The sequence below is a fragment of the Calypte anna genome, chromosome 1 (genome assembly GCF_003957555.1).
Source record: "Calypte anna isolate BGI_N300 chromosome 1, bCalAnn1_v1.p, whole genome shotgun sequence".
Lineage (NCBI taxonomy): Eukaryota > Metazoa > Chordata > Aves > Apodiformes > Trochilidae > Calypte > Calypte anna.
In genome coordinates, this window is record NC_044244.1 from 96494113 (window position 1) to 96510922 (window position 16810).

Below are 16810 nucleotides of genomic sequence, written 5' to 3' on the forward strand. Positions count from 1 at the left end.
TGCACTAACCTGCAGTTGCTCTTGCATCCCTTTCATTTGTCATTATGCATTTACTTCAGGTTACAAATGTGAGAAGCAATGTTAACAGCTGTGTGCAAATCCTTCTTTCTATATCTCTAGTGCGGGGTCTCAGGGATGAGACACAAGGTGCTAGGCTGCAGAAATGTGCACAGGCAGCTCATACTGTGGGAACCACAGGAAACATTTTTCCCCAGGGGCCATGAGCACAGGTAAGCCTGGTGAACCTGAATGCCATGGCATCTGCAATTAGAAACATCTCATCTTTAGAAATGAGGAATTGTTACTGCTATTACTATAGCACTTTCCTGTACTAACTAGGAAACAAGAGATCACCCCAGGTGTTTCAAAATGCAGACTCTGTTTCCACTTGACAGTAAATACAAGTCCAGGTTATGAGAATATATAACTCTAGTGGCATGTGTAGTCATGTCAGAGTAAATTTAAACTTTTTAAATTGCTTTGTCACTACTATAAAAGATGCTTGAGTATATCTGTAACATCTGGCAAGATAGCAAGAGCTGAAGCTACAAATGAGATCGTGGCCCCATAGTGGTGACTGCCCTCCCTCTCCAAGCATGGTCAAAATCCCTCCCTCTAGGTTCCAAGTGCCCAAAGCGGTCAATAAATAATTCATGTGAAGGAATGGTCAGCACCTGGGGTACATGGCATTTCAGGGGAATGAAAGCAGGAGGGAAATGCAGCAGTGGTGGGATGGGGAGGATTTCACCATTCCCAGCAAAGGTGAGCAGCTACAGAAGTTGCCTTATTTATCCCTGAAAGAGGAGCTCAGGAGAATGACTGGGCAAAGAGGTATGTAGACACCTGAGGATCATTCTGCTCTAAATCAGCGTGCAGTGTGAAAAGAGAGAGGAGGGAATGGTGAGAAAGAACATCTCAGCAACAAGTGCAGGACCCAGATGGGCTTTCCAGGAGAAGCAAGGAGTGAAGCTGATGGGAAGAGGCCAGGGCTGCCTCATCGCAATGCCAGGCAGCCACTGGCATTTGTGGGAAGGGTGTGGGAGCGGCTGCTGGCTTGGGGTTGTAGGAGGCATCAGGGATACGTTGAAGCAAGAGCAGGGCTTGGGCAAGCTTCAGTAGAGAAGGCTCTGGGAAGCCAAACTTAGAGCACCTCTGATGCATTGAGGGACTTGTGTAAGTGGTGACAGGCGGCTGGGCTTCCCGTGTCAGGCCGCCGGTGGCACCAGGATCCCTTGCAGGCTTTGGCAGGTGGCAGAGGCAGCTGCAAAGCACGAGATGCCCAACAGCTCCCAGGCAGCAGCAGGCAGGCAGCCAGGTTGTCAGCTAAGCCTGGCCCCGACAGGAGAGCAAAGTCTAGATAGTGAAGCTACTTGAAAGACCACAACATCACCTTGATCTGGCTAGTGAAGTCGAGAAAGTGCATATTTTACCAGTGTTTGTATAAAACAAGGCATGAGGCCAAAGTCTTTGGAACAAGCCTGGTGAATTAGGCAAGACTTTAAATACTTTTGTTGGTATTTTGTTCATTCCAGTCTGTCTGATGTTACCTTAATATGAAATTATCTGGGCCTTTGGAAGAAGAACTACACTGCTTGCTTCTTGTTAGAAGTAATAGGTATGGGCTGTATATGCATTCCAACTATATAGATATTTATTAATATACATATACACATAAACCCCTGTTGAACATAACAGGGTAGCTGCTGCTCAGAGCTGAACTGAGTCCTCTAGCTCATGCCAAGAGAAAGCATTATGAAAATCATGCTGGAGTAAATGCAATCCAGCAAGACACTTGCTTAACATAAAAGACGTGTTTGCAACTCACTGACTTCAGGAGTACACATCCATAAGCTGAAGTTTCCCCATGTGCTTGAATGTTGTGTTGATAAGAATTAGAAAATTCACACGTTAAATTTGACCATGCTTAACTGGTACCACATGTAGGAGATGCTTTCAAGCCTCTAGATGACAAAGGAGTCCATAAGGAGAGGACAGGGAAGTATCATTAACTATTTACTTCCTGCATGGAGGGACTTATGTTGGGGAAACAAACAAGACAGAGAAGTCAGGATCTTAGGATGGGGAGGGACTATATTTTGTTACTGATGAGATGCAGGCGTCTCTGCTCATAGCAGGGAAGTAATGAGCCAGAATCACCCAATTACTGAGGTTTCTTTGGGAGCCCAGGAATTTTAGTCCCATACATTGGACATGCAAAAATAAGGATTGTAACTGCATCCTTCTTCCTTGTTGAAACAGGCAGTTTTCGTTAGCTCTGAAGCGTAAGTAAGGAAGCCAAAAATGAAGACTCTTTTGTTTGTTTTTAGCTAAACCATAAGTAAGACACACTTGAGTCTTCAAGAAGGCTTTGAAAGTCTTGCTTTTAACGAACCATAATTTTGATTTTTTTTTTTTTCATTTCAAAAACTGGCTCTCAATCATGATGTCTTGTAGCCGTTATAATACCTCCTCTGTACAAATTTATGAAAAATACTTAAGCACAGTACTATTGTTGCAAAGCTTCACACAACTGTTTTCATAAAAGTGTAACTTTTTACCTTACTTTTTCAAGAACATATCTTTGTAAAATCTACATATCTAGTGAGTCACAGCTAAACTTCCATTCTGGCTTTTTTGTCTTTGCTGTATGCTTTGCAAATAGGAATACAAAAGCCAAAAGGGCCACACTTCAGTGCCTCACAAAACTGGAAAGCAAAGGTTGTAACCCCCTTGCATTGCTTCTCTCTCCTTCCTTTTTATCCTTTTTTGTCTCACTCTGTCTCTCCACTCACTATGATATTCCCCAGTGAATGGTGTATTTCTTCTTTCCAAAAGCTTCTGGTAAATTTGGCTTGCTTTTTTCCTGTGTCATTTATTTCTTCTTTATAACTCTAATTCATGTTACCTAAGAGTGGTATTTTAATTTGGATTCCTGATGCATCAGTTCTGACATTTGAAATGTTGGTGTTACAGAGCATTTTATTCTTCCCTATGATGGCTCTCCCTTTTGGCAGGATCCGAGCTTCCAAGTTAAAAAACCAGTAAGCTGCAAGCTGGTTTCTACCCTGCCATCTATCTCAAGGATCCATCTCAAGCCATCAGTCTTTGCTTCAAACCTGAAATCTTTTTCTCGTGAAGTTACAAGAAAAGACAGAAGAATTTTAATTTACAAAGGTCCTGCTCCGGTTTTATGTATGTGCTGAGTTTCACCCAAGGAGATCCCTGCATTTGCAAAGATGGTGTGAATTTGTTGGGTTCCTTTTGAAGCACAAGGGGCTTTGCATGGAGAATTCATGTGATGAATAGATGGTCAGAGGCACCTCTTAGCACATCATTTTAGCCATAATGAAGATCCAGTTCAGAGAAGGAAAAATTTTAATAAGTTGTATTTGCCCATACATTGTAGAAAGAGGCAGGACAGAAGTACGATTCACAGTATTTGTCCTTCTCTCTGATTTCTTCAAGTTTCACAAAGGCCTGTCATATTGGTTTTGGTAACTAATTTAAAGAAAGTTAGTAAAAAATAAATTGTGTGATAAAATAATCGATGGCCTTGAACTTGCTAGGATATACATGGCCACTTAATTTTATGTGCACTAGGGTTCATTGCAATAATTGCTTACAACATGTTAAATTTAGCATGTGCATAATTATTTCCAGGATCAATGCATAACAGGTCATCTCTTAACGCATAGGAAACTTAATGAGGGATCAAACCATAAAATCCTAGATCTGAATTACTCTGAAATGGACGTCTTTAAAATGTAAACCTAGGGGTTTGTAGGTTGTTGATAACATTTGCTCTCTAAATTTCAACCAAAAATTCTAGCTAGGCATTATAATATGTTGGTTTACTGAATGTTTCTTTTCACAATGATCTGGTGTACCTTAGCATATTTTACTTTAGAGAGGCAATAGATTTTTATAAGGAAGAAATGGCATTTTCAGGATATAAAATTTATAAAAGTTCAGGTTCTTAAGTGAGAGGATTGTAGGAAATCATTAGCTGGTTGTGCGAAAACTTACTCTGCTTCTCATGTTACATTATTTTTTATTTTTGCATCTCAGCCCCACTTTAAAAGAAAAAAAAAATGTTAAGACCTAGAGGAATAATATCAACTTTCTGTCTGTTCATGAAAGAAACACCAGAGCTTTGTTCATTTCTTTTATACATTTGACCAACTATGAATCTTCTTTTTAAATCCTGTGTGCCATTTGATTTGGAAGAAACTTTTCACATTTTGTAGTTAAGAACAGTGAGAAAATAATTGCTTACAGAGGGCTTTGTAAACCCTTTGTGTCTCTGAGGGGCAAATTGAACTGATGCTTTCCATTCCTCACATGCTTGTGATGAGATAACTGGCAGCAGCTGTTCAAGTGGGAAAGGGTGTACCAGAGGCTGCTGCTCTCAGAGCAGCTGGGTTTCATCTGCTGCCTGGGATGCAGGAGGGTCCTGTAGCTCTGGGCATTTGGAGTGGGTTGGCAGCTGGCTGGGTCAGGGACCCTGCAAGTGGAAGGAGGTGAGGTTGTCAGGATTTATTTTCTTGAGTTTTGTTATTGGTGAAGTATTGTTGGGTTTTTCCTGATTATTATCTCTGCAGAGATGCACTTGTAGTCCATAACTTTGTTTTTTAAAGAGGTTCATGAATACATTCCCTATGGAAAGGGAGACTTTTTTCTTGAATTATTCATGACTTTAATTTGTGAGTTGCTTTTTTTTTATGTAAGTGTAACTTATCTGCTCAACTATTTCTTTCTTGAATTCTGTTCTGACATACTTTTAAATCTCTTCCTACACCCCCATTTCCTTTTCTCCTGTATTTTGATGGAATATAGGTTTTAGGAATTTGGGGCAAGGAGGAGAAGAAAGAGGTGAGGGAGGTTGCCTCTACCACAGAAATGCCTTCATTGTAGAAAAGAATGATGTATGCTTTAAAACATCTAATTCTTTCAGTGCAATAATGCAATAGCACTCTCATAAGGAACTAAACAGATAAAATGGTTTTTCTATGGCTTTAGAGAGTAACTATTGGAACTCAAATGTGAGTTTATGACCACTGAACCAGAACCTATTCCAGCTCTATCTAACTCTAAAAAAAAGCTTTACATTGCTGAAAGTCAGTGTCCCCATCTTCCATTGACAAAGGCTATAGTATAACAATTATTTAATGCAACTGAATATGTCTCTAGGAAATCCAGAGCTCTCTGAAAAGTAGTGAAGGCCTTTCTGCTTATATTTTGATGCAAAACCATAGTGTCTGTGGTATGGGCATAGCCTGCTTTATCAAAAGAAAGGGCCTAAGGTTTAGATACCTATGTATTTAAATATTTTTAAAGGAATATAATAAAAGCAGGTACTGAGATCTGCCTTGTGAAAGCACTTTAGATAAAGCTAAAGGTCTCAAGGCTATTGCAGCTAAAAAAAAAAAAAAAAAAAAAAAGGAAAAAAAAAAAAAAAGAAAAAGAAATCAAGAAGCTGTTAAGTTGGTGGCAAAGGTGAAAACACTGATAATGGATTCGTTTAGACAGAAGAAAGTATGGGGGCAGAGAGGCTTCTTGAGGCAATTATCCTGTAGGAGTAAATTTACAAAGGAACCTCATCTGAGGCAGCTGAATAGGTAACCAGGAGAAAGGAGATAATTGTCCTAGCATTTGATTACAAGGTCAGAAGTATGTATGGGAAGAGCGGATGGATTACTTAAAGCATTTAGAAGGTAACATATACAAGATTGCCCAGGAAGCAAAGACTTCAATTGGAAAAAAACTGGAAAAAAGTATTATCTTTGATATTATATGATGTAGATTACTATGCAAACAGTATTTCTTGTGGTTGATTCAATGAGCTAAACCCATGGGATTTGAATTACTTAAATCTAGGTTGATTTCATATGGAGGGTTGGTAGAAGGAGACATGCCAATGGTAAAAAGGGAGTCAAATGAGGATTTAGGTGACAATCTGATTTGCACTGATGCATTTGCCAAGTCTCATCAAGGAACTGCTGGGGAAAATCCATGTTCCCTGAAGGATCTAAATGAAAAAAAATGACAGTATGTGGGGAGACTTAAGTACTAAATGCAGGACTTCACCTAAGTGATGAGGGATGCCATACTTGTGGCTACTTGTTATGAGTGGTACCTGGTTACTGGAGCATTTGAATGCTTAGATCTTAGCAAGTGAGTAGAGGTACCAGAGGTTTATGAAGCATCACAGTTACTTTAGGATACTTACTAATACAGTGAATAGGAGACAAAAGAGGTCTTTTATAAGACCTTTTATAAGGTTTTTTTTATAACTTAAAGTTATAAATCTCTTATAACTTCAGCAACTTTTAAGAATATTTCCTCATATCCTCATGTAAAGTGGGGAATGAAAAACAACTCTTAAAATTTTATACTGAAGACTTGTGTCCAGTAATGTACAGTAATTTTCCTAAAGATCTGACTGATACAAGAAAGACTGTATTTTAAACAGCGTGGTAACTTTTGTATCCATGTTTTTCATTAATAAGAAAGAGATACATGGTATAGAAAAGCAAGTTACACTTAGAAAATCCCCACAAGGAAGTTTAGCCGAGTTGTTAATTTTCTTTTCAAGAGCCCTAGGCTTATCATTGACATTAGGGAAGTACTGGAGTGCAACAGCAAATATTCAGGCAGGTTGCTGAGATGATCTGCTTTGATAAAAAAACACAAAGAGACAGAACAATTTTGTGTGTGTGCTATCACTACTTTTAAGTTACTACAGAACAACAAAATAGTGACAGAGAGTAGAATGCACACTGTTACTTATAAAAAATAAGATATGAAATAAATGTACTTCAAGCCTATGAAACCAGCACTCATTTTGCAGCTCTTGTAGATGGGACCTTCAACATGAAGCATGAACATGAAGCATATTAAGTCCTCACAAACACAGTAAGTGAGGTTGTTCAATTCCTATGCACTGAAGATGGTGATAGGCAGCACAGGACTCAAAAAGTTACTTTCTCCTAGATGGATGTTATTTGAATGTTGACAGAGCTCATGATGTTCTCTCTCTTCTTACACACTTACAAACTCTGTATGGCTTGTCAAGCCAATAAAGTCTCACTGAACTGAAACTGCATTCTAATTATGGTATGTAGCAATAGCTGTGAAAACTCATTGCCTTCAATAAAATTGGAGATGTAGAGCTGATTGGGAATTAGTGAGGGATCTGATAAACAATGCTTAAGAAAGAGTAGGATTCAGCATCCACACTCATGGTTCAGTTATTTGCACAGAGCTAAAGAGAACAAGATCTACTAAAACACTCTGATATGAATGGCAACGTATACTTGCTGAATGTAAAGATGCCATTGCCGTTAAAGACAGCTTTCCACATAAAAGTTCCTATTTGTAGAACCAACATAGACTTAATACTTCTCTAAGAATGTGGGGTTTTTTCCTCTTAAACCTAGCTTTTAGTTCTGACATGCTGTTCTGATAGCACAACAGATAAGGTTTAAATCCACGGGAGATGGAAGTAATTACTTCTTGCCTCTTTTTTTATTTTCGTTTGACTTTTTATTTGCGATCTTTTTTTTCTTCTCCACATTCTTATATTGATAGCCCCTGGTGAACCCATTACATTTTTCTACTAAGGGTGCAGCATGTTTGATGGCAGATTTTGTGTAAAGAGTAATATGTTAGGGTATCATATAGAGTGGTAGATAACAGAATATCAACAGATTTATCAGGTTTATTTGAATGCATAATTAGAAATGCCAAATGTGCTTTCAAGTTTGTTCTGGCACGTCTTTTGAATCTTGTTAAAGTGCAGCTTTTAGAGAGAGTTTGGAGATCTGAAACAGAAGTCATTAGCTCTTTCTTAAAAGGAAATTCACCCTTAATGAAACATATGAACCAAGACCTTCCCAAATCTTTACAGTATTTAGTACATAGAATTAGGTAAGTGCATTTCAAAATTACCAAAATCAAAAACTTATTATTTTGCTCCTGGTGTAATGACATAACCCTGACATCACAATGAAGATTATATGTATATCATTACAAATAATATCACAGATGTATTGGCTTTTAAGGATTTTCAGCTGAGCATATTGGTTGACCTCATGCATGGTTGAGGTGTACTGTTAAAAATCACAGGGGGTGGAAGTAGCACATGTTATAGCACACATGATAGTCAGAGATGGAAAAGGCAGTGTTAGGAGGTTTTTCGTGTACTAGTGTTATTACAGTACAAAATTATTTTAAGCCACATTTGCTACTTGCTAATTATGTCAAATCTGCATAATCATCTGGGGGAGTTGAATTTTATTGGCATCTATGGGCAACTCCCTTTTCCTTGAGATTCATCCTCTAAACAGATGCTGAACTGGGATCCTGGAGTACTGTGGGACATTCTGAGTACTCCATTCTAAATGGTAAGTGATGAGCAGAAATACTCCAGGTGAAAAAAATTTATTTCCAGAACTCTTTGAACCTGCCAAGCTTGAGCCTCCTGATGGCTCAAGCTGTAGCTGCCTCCAAAGGTTGAAAAATCTCATCCCTGCAGGAGTAAATAGGGTGTCCTAAAACAAGTATCAACAGAAATATGCTGATCCATACTGTTATAATGGAGGAGTGTTTGGCACAACCTGATCAGTTTGCACATGTAGTATTTTCCTTGCATCCATTAAATTAAAGAAGCACTTATAGTCTTTTCAAACTGCTTTAGCATTCTTCATTGCTATTGTCTCCTTCAATTGCTTCAATAGATGCCTTGTTAATATTGATGTTTCATCTGACAAGGTTTTTTTAGAAACCTTTTTGAAGCAAGGTAGTATAGATGTGAATTCCACTTTAAATGTTTTGTGTTGACTAAGAATGCATAAAGTAACATCTTCTAAGGTGACAAAATAACACCAATTTTGGACCAACTGAAAACAAGTTTTCATAGATTTTTTCCATGCCAGCTTTAGAGTAGTGCGGCTCATGTTTGTTTTTCTATTCCTGTGGAGCGGTAGATGTGCTAATCACAAAATCACAGAATTGTCACAGTTGGAAAAGACCTCTAAGATCACAGCATCCAACTGTCAACATCAGCTCCCACCCCCAATAAAATATATATATAACTTAATAGCTGTATCACCCACCAGAGTATGTCCTGAATTGCCTCATCTGCAAGGTTTTTAAGTACTTTCAGGGATGGTGATTCCACCACCTCCCTGGGTAGCTCGTTCCAATGCCTATCTGCTTTCTCAGTAAAGAAATTTTTCCTAATATCTAGTCTGAACCACCCCTGGTGCAACTTCAGGCCATTTCTTCTAGTCCCATCATTGTTCATTTGAGAGAAGAGGCCAACACCCACCTCCCTACAACCTATTGTCAGGTAGTTGTAGAATGGCAAGATCTCCTCTCAGCCTCCTCTTCTCCAAACTAAACATTCCCAATTCCCTCAGCTTCTCCTCACAGGACTTGCTCTCCAGACCCTTCACCAGCTTGGTTGCCTTTCTCTGAACTCCCTCCAGTTACTCAATGTCCTTCTTGTAGTTAGGGGTCCAGAACTAAACGCAGTAGTCAAGGTGTGACCTCACCAATGCCGAGTACAGGTGTATAATCTCTTCCCTTCTCCAGCTGGCCACACAATTCCTGATACAAGCCAGGATGCCACTGGCCACCTTGGCCACCTGGGCACTCTGCTGGCTCATATTCAGGTGGCAGTCAACCAGCACTCCCACATCCTTTCTGCTGGGCAGATTTCCAACCACTCTTCCCCAAGCCTGTAGCATTGCCTGGGGCTGTGATCAAAGAGCAGGATTTGGCACTTGGCCTTGTTACACCTCTTATTGACCTTGGCTGACTGGTCCAGCCTGTCCAGGTCACTTTGCAGAGCCTTCCTACCCTTGAGTAGATCAACACTCCCAACTCATTAATGATTCTATGAGATTTCTTAGTAAAACTGCTTTAAAGCAAAATTGCTTTGCCCATATGTAAATAGTGTTCCTCTTTTTCTTTTTTGTCTTATGCCCTTTTTCTATCAAGCTGCGGTTACTATTGTGCCATTGCCTTTTGAGAAACAGTCCCCTAAAATACAGCAAGCATATAAAATCTTAATAAAGGCTTAAAACAAACTTTGAAGAGTACTCAGTGATTTTGTGACTGCACAACTGAGAAAAAAGTAACATTTCTGCAGTTCTCCTCTTAAATTATACATGGCTATCCTAACATTTGTTATTGTGACCCTAAGTACTTGAATGTCCACCAGAACTCCTGCCATCGAGTCATATGCCTGTCACTTTTTTTTCCTGCCAGTCATTTCCAAAACAACAGTGTCTTCTTTAATAATACTTTCATTTATTCTAGCGATATATCATGCAGTCAGATATTTTGGTATTATTCAATTGTATTTCAATATCAAAGGGTAACACCTGAAAAATCATGTTTTTCAAGTGTCTCATAGTGCTCTACAGGGTGTACTAAAGCAGCACAAAAGAAGCTTTGGGCTAGTTCCAAGGATTTGGTGCATGTGGCTGTATGCCTGTACCCCTATATACAAATATTTGTACTGTCAGTACGCAGGAGTATGTGGCAATACCCACTCCAGTACAGGAAGCATGGTAGAGTCACATTGCACCTAACTCAACAAGCTCTACCTCTGGGCTGGGCTTCCTGTTTTTACTCCTCAAAGTATCTTTTCCAGAGAAAATTTCAATGCCATGCTGTTCTTGCATGACCACACAGTCTTGGCACTACAGCATGGCTGCATCTCTGGGCTTGGAGGATCCTACATCAGAAAAGCCAGACTTCCTTTGAAAATGTGCTACACTGAAAGTCATAATCAAGGTGGTATTGTGGTAGTCACCATGTTAGTAACCAAAGAAGCCAATGACAGAACGTGCTAGGGAGCATAAAGTCTCTGCAGGCAAATACAGCACAGCATAGGAAAAGTGACAAGCTTTTTTTGAGGCTGTACTAGCAGGGAGGAAAACAACATGACCCTCCTATTTTAAGCCTTTCTGTCTCCAAATTGTAATCATCCCTGCACAAAGTCGTGGGGGCAAGTTGAACTGATGGAAATAAGAGCAATTGGAGAAAATGTGCTGGACTTGACAGAAGTCTAACCCACACTGTAATCATTACCTCATGAATGCAAAGCCCTCTGAAGTCATCGCTGTCCATTTCATTAAGAAGTGCTTTTTCCATCACTTGGTCTCTTAGAAATTCAAAGGAATTAAGTACTGCAAAGATATTTTTTTCCAAAATGTCTGTCAACATTTCATGCAGCAATTATTGCTTTACCACATTTTGAGATTTGGAAGGGAAAATAGGAAGGCTGTGAAAATATTCTCAGTGATGAGCTCAGTATTTAGGAGTACTGGAGCAAATGCATTTGGCTCAGTTCAGATGTGTTATACGAGGGGAAAGACTGGTGCTCTGTTTCATAGCAGTTGGGCAAGACATGAATTGGTGATATGTAGAATAACTTAGATGAGAAGGGTCTTTGGAGTTTATCTGGACCAATCCCACATTCAAATCAGAGGCACTTAGAAAGATGGCTGTCCATGACCTTACACATCCATTATAAATTCTCAGACTTGGATTGATTTAATCCTGGAGAGGATGGAACAGTGCTCTAAATAGATTTAATTGCATTTTGCAGGTTCCTTATAATATTTCAAGAAATGGTGATTTGGCTATTGAATGCTCTGTATTGGTCTGTGTGATGGGAATATCCCTTATTGGGCATGTAGAGTCTTGCTATTTAAATCTTGGAAGGGGAGCTTGGGAACAAAGATACTGAGAGGGTGACTCTACTACTACTACTGAATAGGAGTGCTGGTTTACATCATCATACAGGTGGTGGGATCCTCCTTGTACTTTTTTTTACTTTGTAAACTCATTGCAGGGAACTTTAATCTGTGGTTTCTGCCTGCTTCCATTCATGCGTACTGAATGCAGGAAGCTAACACTGGCATTCAGCTTCACATTTCCTGGAAAAGGAAAAATATGGTAGATAATAGACTTCTATTTCTGATCTCTACTGACTGTGTTGTGGCTAAAATACCACCAAATTTTGACTTTGTGTCTATATATATATTTAACTGGGATTATATGGCTATCAGTAGCAGTTTTACATTTTTCTGAAATCTTGGCCTGTATTGACTCTTTTAAACAAGTACCTCATTCTTTACCATTTTTTTGCCTCTTCCCATAGCTTTAATGTGCCATTATGTGCATTAGATATTAATGCATTATATTAGTATGAAATGTCTGAAATACAGAAGTGTCAGCTATACAAATCCTGACTTGCTCTGACTTCTTAGGGAGGTGGTTCTATTAAGTCTTGCTTTTGAAGTGTGAAGTTCAGTTTACTGAAGGAACTCTTTAAGCCACCTAATGGTGCAGTACATTTAGCTTGATATGCTATTTGTCCTGTTCTTAATGAATCTTTGATCAGTTTACACCAAGTGTGGAATTTGTCTGGTTTACTGTCCACAGGAAAAAAAAAAAACAGTAAGGGCTTAATTTAGAAAGGTCAAAATAGTAACCAAATGTAAAAGGGTCAATGTACTTCAGAGTATAAAACAGTGTAAGACTGGGGAAGGATTGCTTTGATCTTAATTCTCTGCATCACGTAAGGGTGTCAGTCCTTCTTAAACTTCCCTGATGCTAACAAAGCCAGACAAGAGCTGACTTATGAGGTGGGGCTTTGATGTTTTAGACTCCTTCTTTTTCCAGCAGGGTATTTAAGTATGTCACAGTATACAAATAGCCCTTAGAGAGCAGTAGCATACAGTTGCATTACTTGCTATATTCACAGCAGAGCCAATTAGAAGTGACAAGTGTATTTGGTGGAATTGATTGGGAAAGGGGTTTTTTTGTGTTAGATAATGGTTTTTTGCCTCCTCATCTGTACTATGCAATACACAAGTGCTCACCATGTGAATGGCTTAACTGTTATTATCAGAAAACTATTTCAGGTACCATGAAGCAGAGTTTTTTCTCAGCAGCAATTTTGGGCCCAAATCAAACACATCCACTGAAAACAAAGTAAAATTAGATTTTCAAAGAACTCTGTCTTGGAAAATGGAAGAAGGGAGTTTGTTTTCTAAAATAAAAATTATTTCCTTGAAGAAAAACAGTTTCCTTGGAGAAAAACAATTTCCTCAGAGAAAAAGCTCCTAGATCTGTGCTTCCAACTGTTTTCATAATCACAAGTGTTGCTGAAATGTTTTTGGCCAACAAACTAATCCTGTGATGATTTCAAGGCAGGGTCAATTAAAATACATGGTTTTGCTTTCTAGGGAACCTTTTGTGTCAGAAATGAAACAAATTATGATCTACTTTAAAGCATAAATAAACACAGACTACTGATGGTTTTCATTTGGGAGCAAGTAACTCATGGAATGGCATGCAAATATACAGTTTATGTGCAGTTCTTGTATTACTACTGCTCTACAGCTAGTGCTAGTAGTCCCGTTAGTTTAATTACTCTTGAATTTAGAGAATTTGCTCATTTGTAGAAGCCCCCATTAGTGTAAAGTGGGCCTGCAGAAAGGAACTCAAACATGGATTAAGAGCCATAAAAGAAAAAAATTGTAGTTGGCTTTTATACATTTTTCAATGGTTATTTTGTAGATTAGTAATGGTTATTTTGCAGCCTAATCTACTACAACGGTGACAAATTTTGCAGTGTGTTGTCCTGTTCTGCTATGTGACCTTGTGATTTAAGTTGGAACATATTGGTTTTCTAAGCAAAATGGACCTTGAGATAAAGAAATTAAGATTTTTCTCTTTTAATTTTCTACAGCCTTTAGTAAATACTCTTAAGATTAATTTAATAATTTTGTTAAACTTTGTCTGTCATTGATAACTATTTGAGGAATTCCAGTTATGTGACTTTAAAAATGCAGAACTTTCCCCATGTGGGTCGGGCCCAAACAGTCACCTCTCTACAATAAGCTGTATTTTCTTCTCTCTTCTGTTCTCTGTGTATACTTAATAACTTCTATATTTAATGGGATTGTGAGCTTGTCCATGTAGTGGCCCTACACACCGATGCTGCATGTGCAGGATTCCTGGTGGAATATCAGTGGATAAACTGTTAATATTAAGGGATTCTTTCTGCCTCTCTGAGTCACAGCTAGTTTACTAACAGCACAATTCCCACTGTTTTCAGTAAAAAGACTGAAAACTGAGCTGCTATCAAAATGTGCCAGTAAACACAGCAATAGAAGAGTGATGGCAGTGGGGAGGGTATTTAAGGAAAGGCTTCTGAGGAAATATGGGTGAAAATAGTGCTCTGACTAGGAGAATCAGTCAGTGCTGTCAGATGGCAGGGCAGAGCAGAGCAGAGGGTGGTCAGGCATGTGGGCTGCTGCCCACATATGTACCCTTAAATAACAGAGAAAATGTATCAGATGGGGACAATGGAACTTCTATCAGTAGAAAGTAAAGCAGGGTTTCTTGTCTTAAGGTTTTGTCTTGAGGCTTTTTTCCCTCATTCATTCATTCATATATTAGTATGTGTAAGGTATTATAAAATTAATATGTAACTTGGTGTTTGCTGCTCAGCATCAGATGGAATAAGATGTGTGTAATTCTTAGAAAGGAGTGGATGAGAAGCCAGGCTATTACACCCAATATACTCAGAAAACTGGAAGAATAAATAGCTGACAGCTTCACCAGAATAGCAGGGAACCGTACTGATAATTACCAGCAGAGCAAAGACGGCAGTAGTAAGGGCAGTATATGAAAATAAACACAAGCATTGTGAATATTAGTCATCAATATATGTATTACTGTGAAATATTTTTATACTTCATGTTCTATAGATGTTTCTGTAGCTACAAACAATTTTGGGAGGATGGTATTTATAGATTTTCTTTTTTCTTCTCTGCAAAGCATCTGTACATAATATACCATGACCGTGTTTTGCAACAAAATGGTTCATTCAAAACTGCGAAAAGAAAGCTGCTAGTATTCTGCCTATAGTATTCCTTTGTCATGCTGTTTCCCAATATGTATCCATCTCCTGTTTTCCTGACTTTCCTTTTTAACTCTGGGGCTGCAAATTTGTGTCTCTTAGTGTAACCTAATCTAAGGGACATAAGAGCTCACATGAAGCATCCAGCCCCACAAGAAAGCAGCTTTGCTTTGGGACAGGTCTAATTTGAAAAGTGAACTCTAAGTACAGTTTAGAGGAGAGGAGCTGATCATCTATCTGTGTAACATAAAACTGGAACTTGGGTCCAGAAACATTTGCATGAATATAATATCATCTATTTTCAACTTAGCTTTCAGAAACATCATACAACATCACTGTTGTTTGATAAATGAAGCTTAGACAGGAAGCTGGTTTGCAAAATTTTACTGTTCTGTCTGAACTGAGGATGAAGACCATGAGAATTTGATGTGAGATGTCACAGGGTGTACAACAAATTGAAGTTACTTCTTCAGTTCTTGTGGGGCAAAGTCTTTTAAATACTAGTTTATGCACATATTTTTTTACTCTGTGATTGATGGAGACCATAGACATGCAGAAAAATAATAAAAAGTCTAGCTTAGGTGCCTGTATATCTGTACTCTCCTCCCTTCCACAAAGTTGCAGTGAAGTATTTGTTGGTGTCCACACAAACCAGTTGATTATAATCTTTAGATAGTCCCAGGTAGTCCTTAATTTTTATAGTGCCTTCTCTGGTGACAGAGTAATACATTCTTATTGTACATTTGCTCTTACTGCAAACTTGTGAAGTCTTGTATAAACTTGTTTGGGGAAAGGAAAAAGGAAGGACAGAATTGGTCTCTGGAATGGATGAATGGATATTTACTGCAATTTGTTCTTTTTTAATTCTTTTGCAGTACTTTCTGCTAGTTTGAGTTCCTAGTTTAATGAAGTTGGCGTTCTTCCACCAAATCTACAGTTGGCTTTAGAGAAGTTCTGTATCTAACTATAAAGTAAAATCACATCATAAAGAAAAACTGAGGACAACAATAGGGAGGTATGAGGAAGTAGTTAGATTAATCTGTAATTTGTAGGGAGAGAAAAATTATATGTAAAAGACTTACTGGAAACTTATGATTCTTTGAGAGGTGTCATAAAGACAGAAATGTTTTACTGCACTCTGAAGAGCCACAGACCTCAGATCTTTGTCACAGTCCATCTCGTACACCATCTGAACAGCAAACAAATAAGCCAAAGACAAAGAAAACCTTGAAGGGAAAATAAGACACTTTAGCTTTGCACGGCATCATCAATAAAATTAGATGGCATGCAGCAAATGTTTAAACTGCATGCTTTACTGTTACTACTTCTCTCTAAAAAGAGAAGAAGTCATTTAAAGACTTGACATGTGAAGATGTTTAAACCAACTGTGAACAGGGGTGTTATTTTTTTATGATACCCTTTAAAATCACACAAGATGATTGGGATGCTGCCTCATCACTACACATAAAGTAGAAGAGAGAATTTGTAAAATTAAAATAGAATTTGAGAAGGAAACACTGTGGCATAATTTAATTGTGAGTTACCTTAACAAGAGAATGTAATATTTCACTGTAATAAGAGAATGTAAGGAAGAAAAAGATTCTTAAACCCATAGGGTGGTGGTCTGTTTTGTTTTTGTTGTTGTTAAAACATAATAAGAGATTTATTTCTTTGAGTGCACTGGCTCAGTCAACAGAATCACTGTAGCCAAGTGCTTGCTTGTTTTTTAGGACTCCTACTGTGGAACAGTTGAACATTTTTATATTTTCTTGATGCCAGTGCTCCTCTGGGCATGGGTTTTAAGTCTTTGGCAGCTGTGGTAAATGAAGGCTCCTGACTGGAAGTGGTCAAATGCATAGT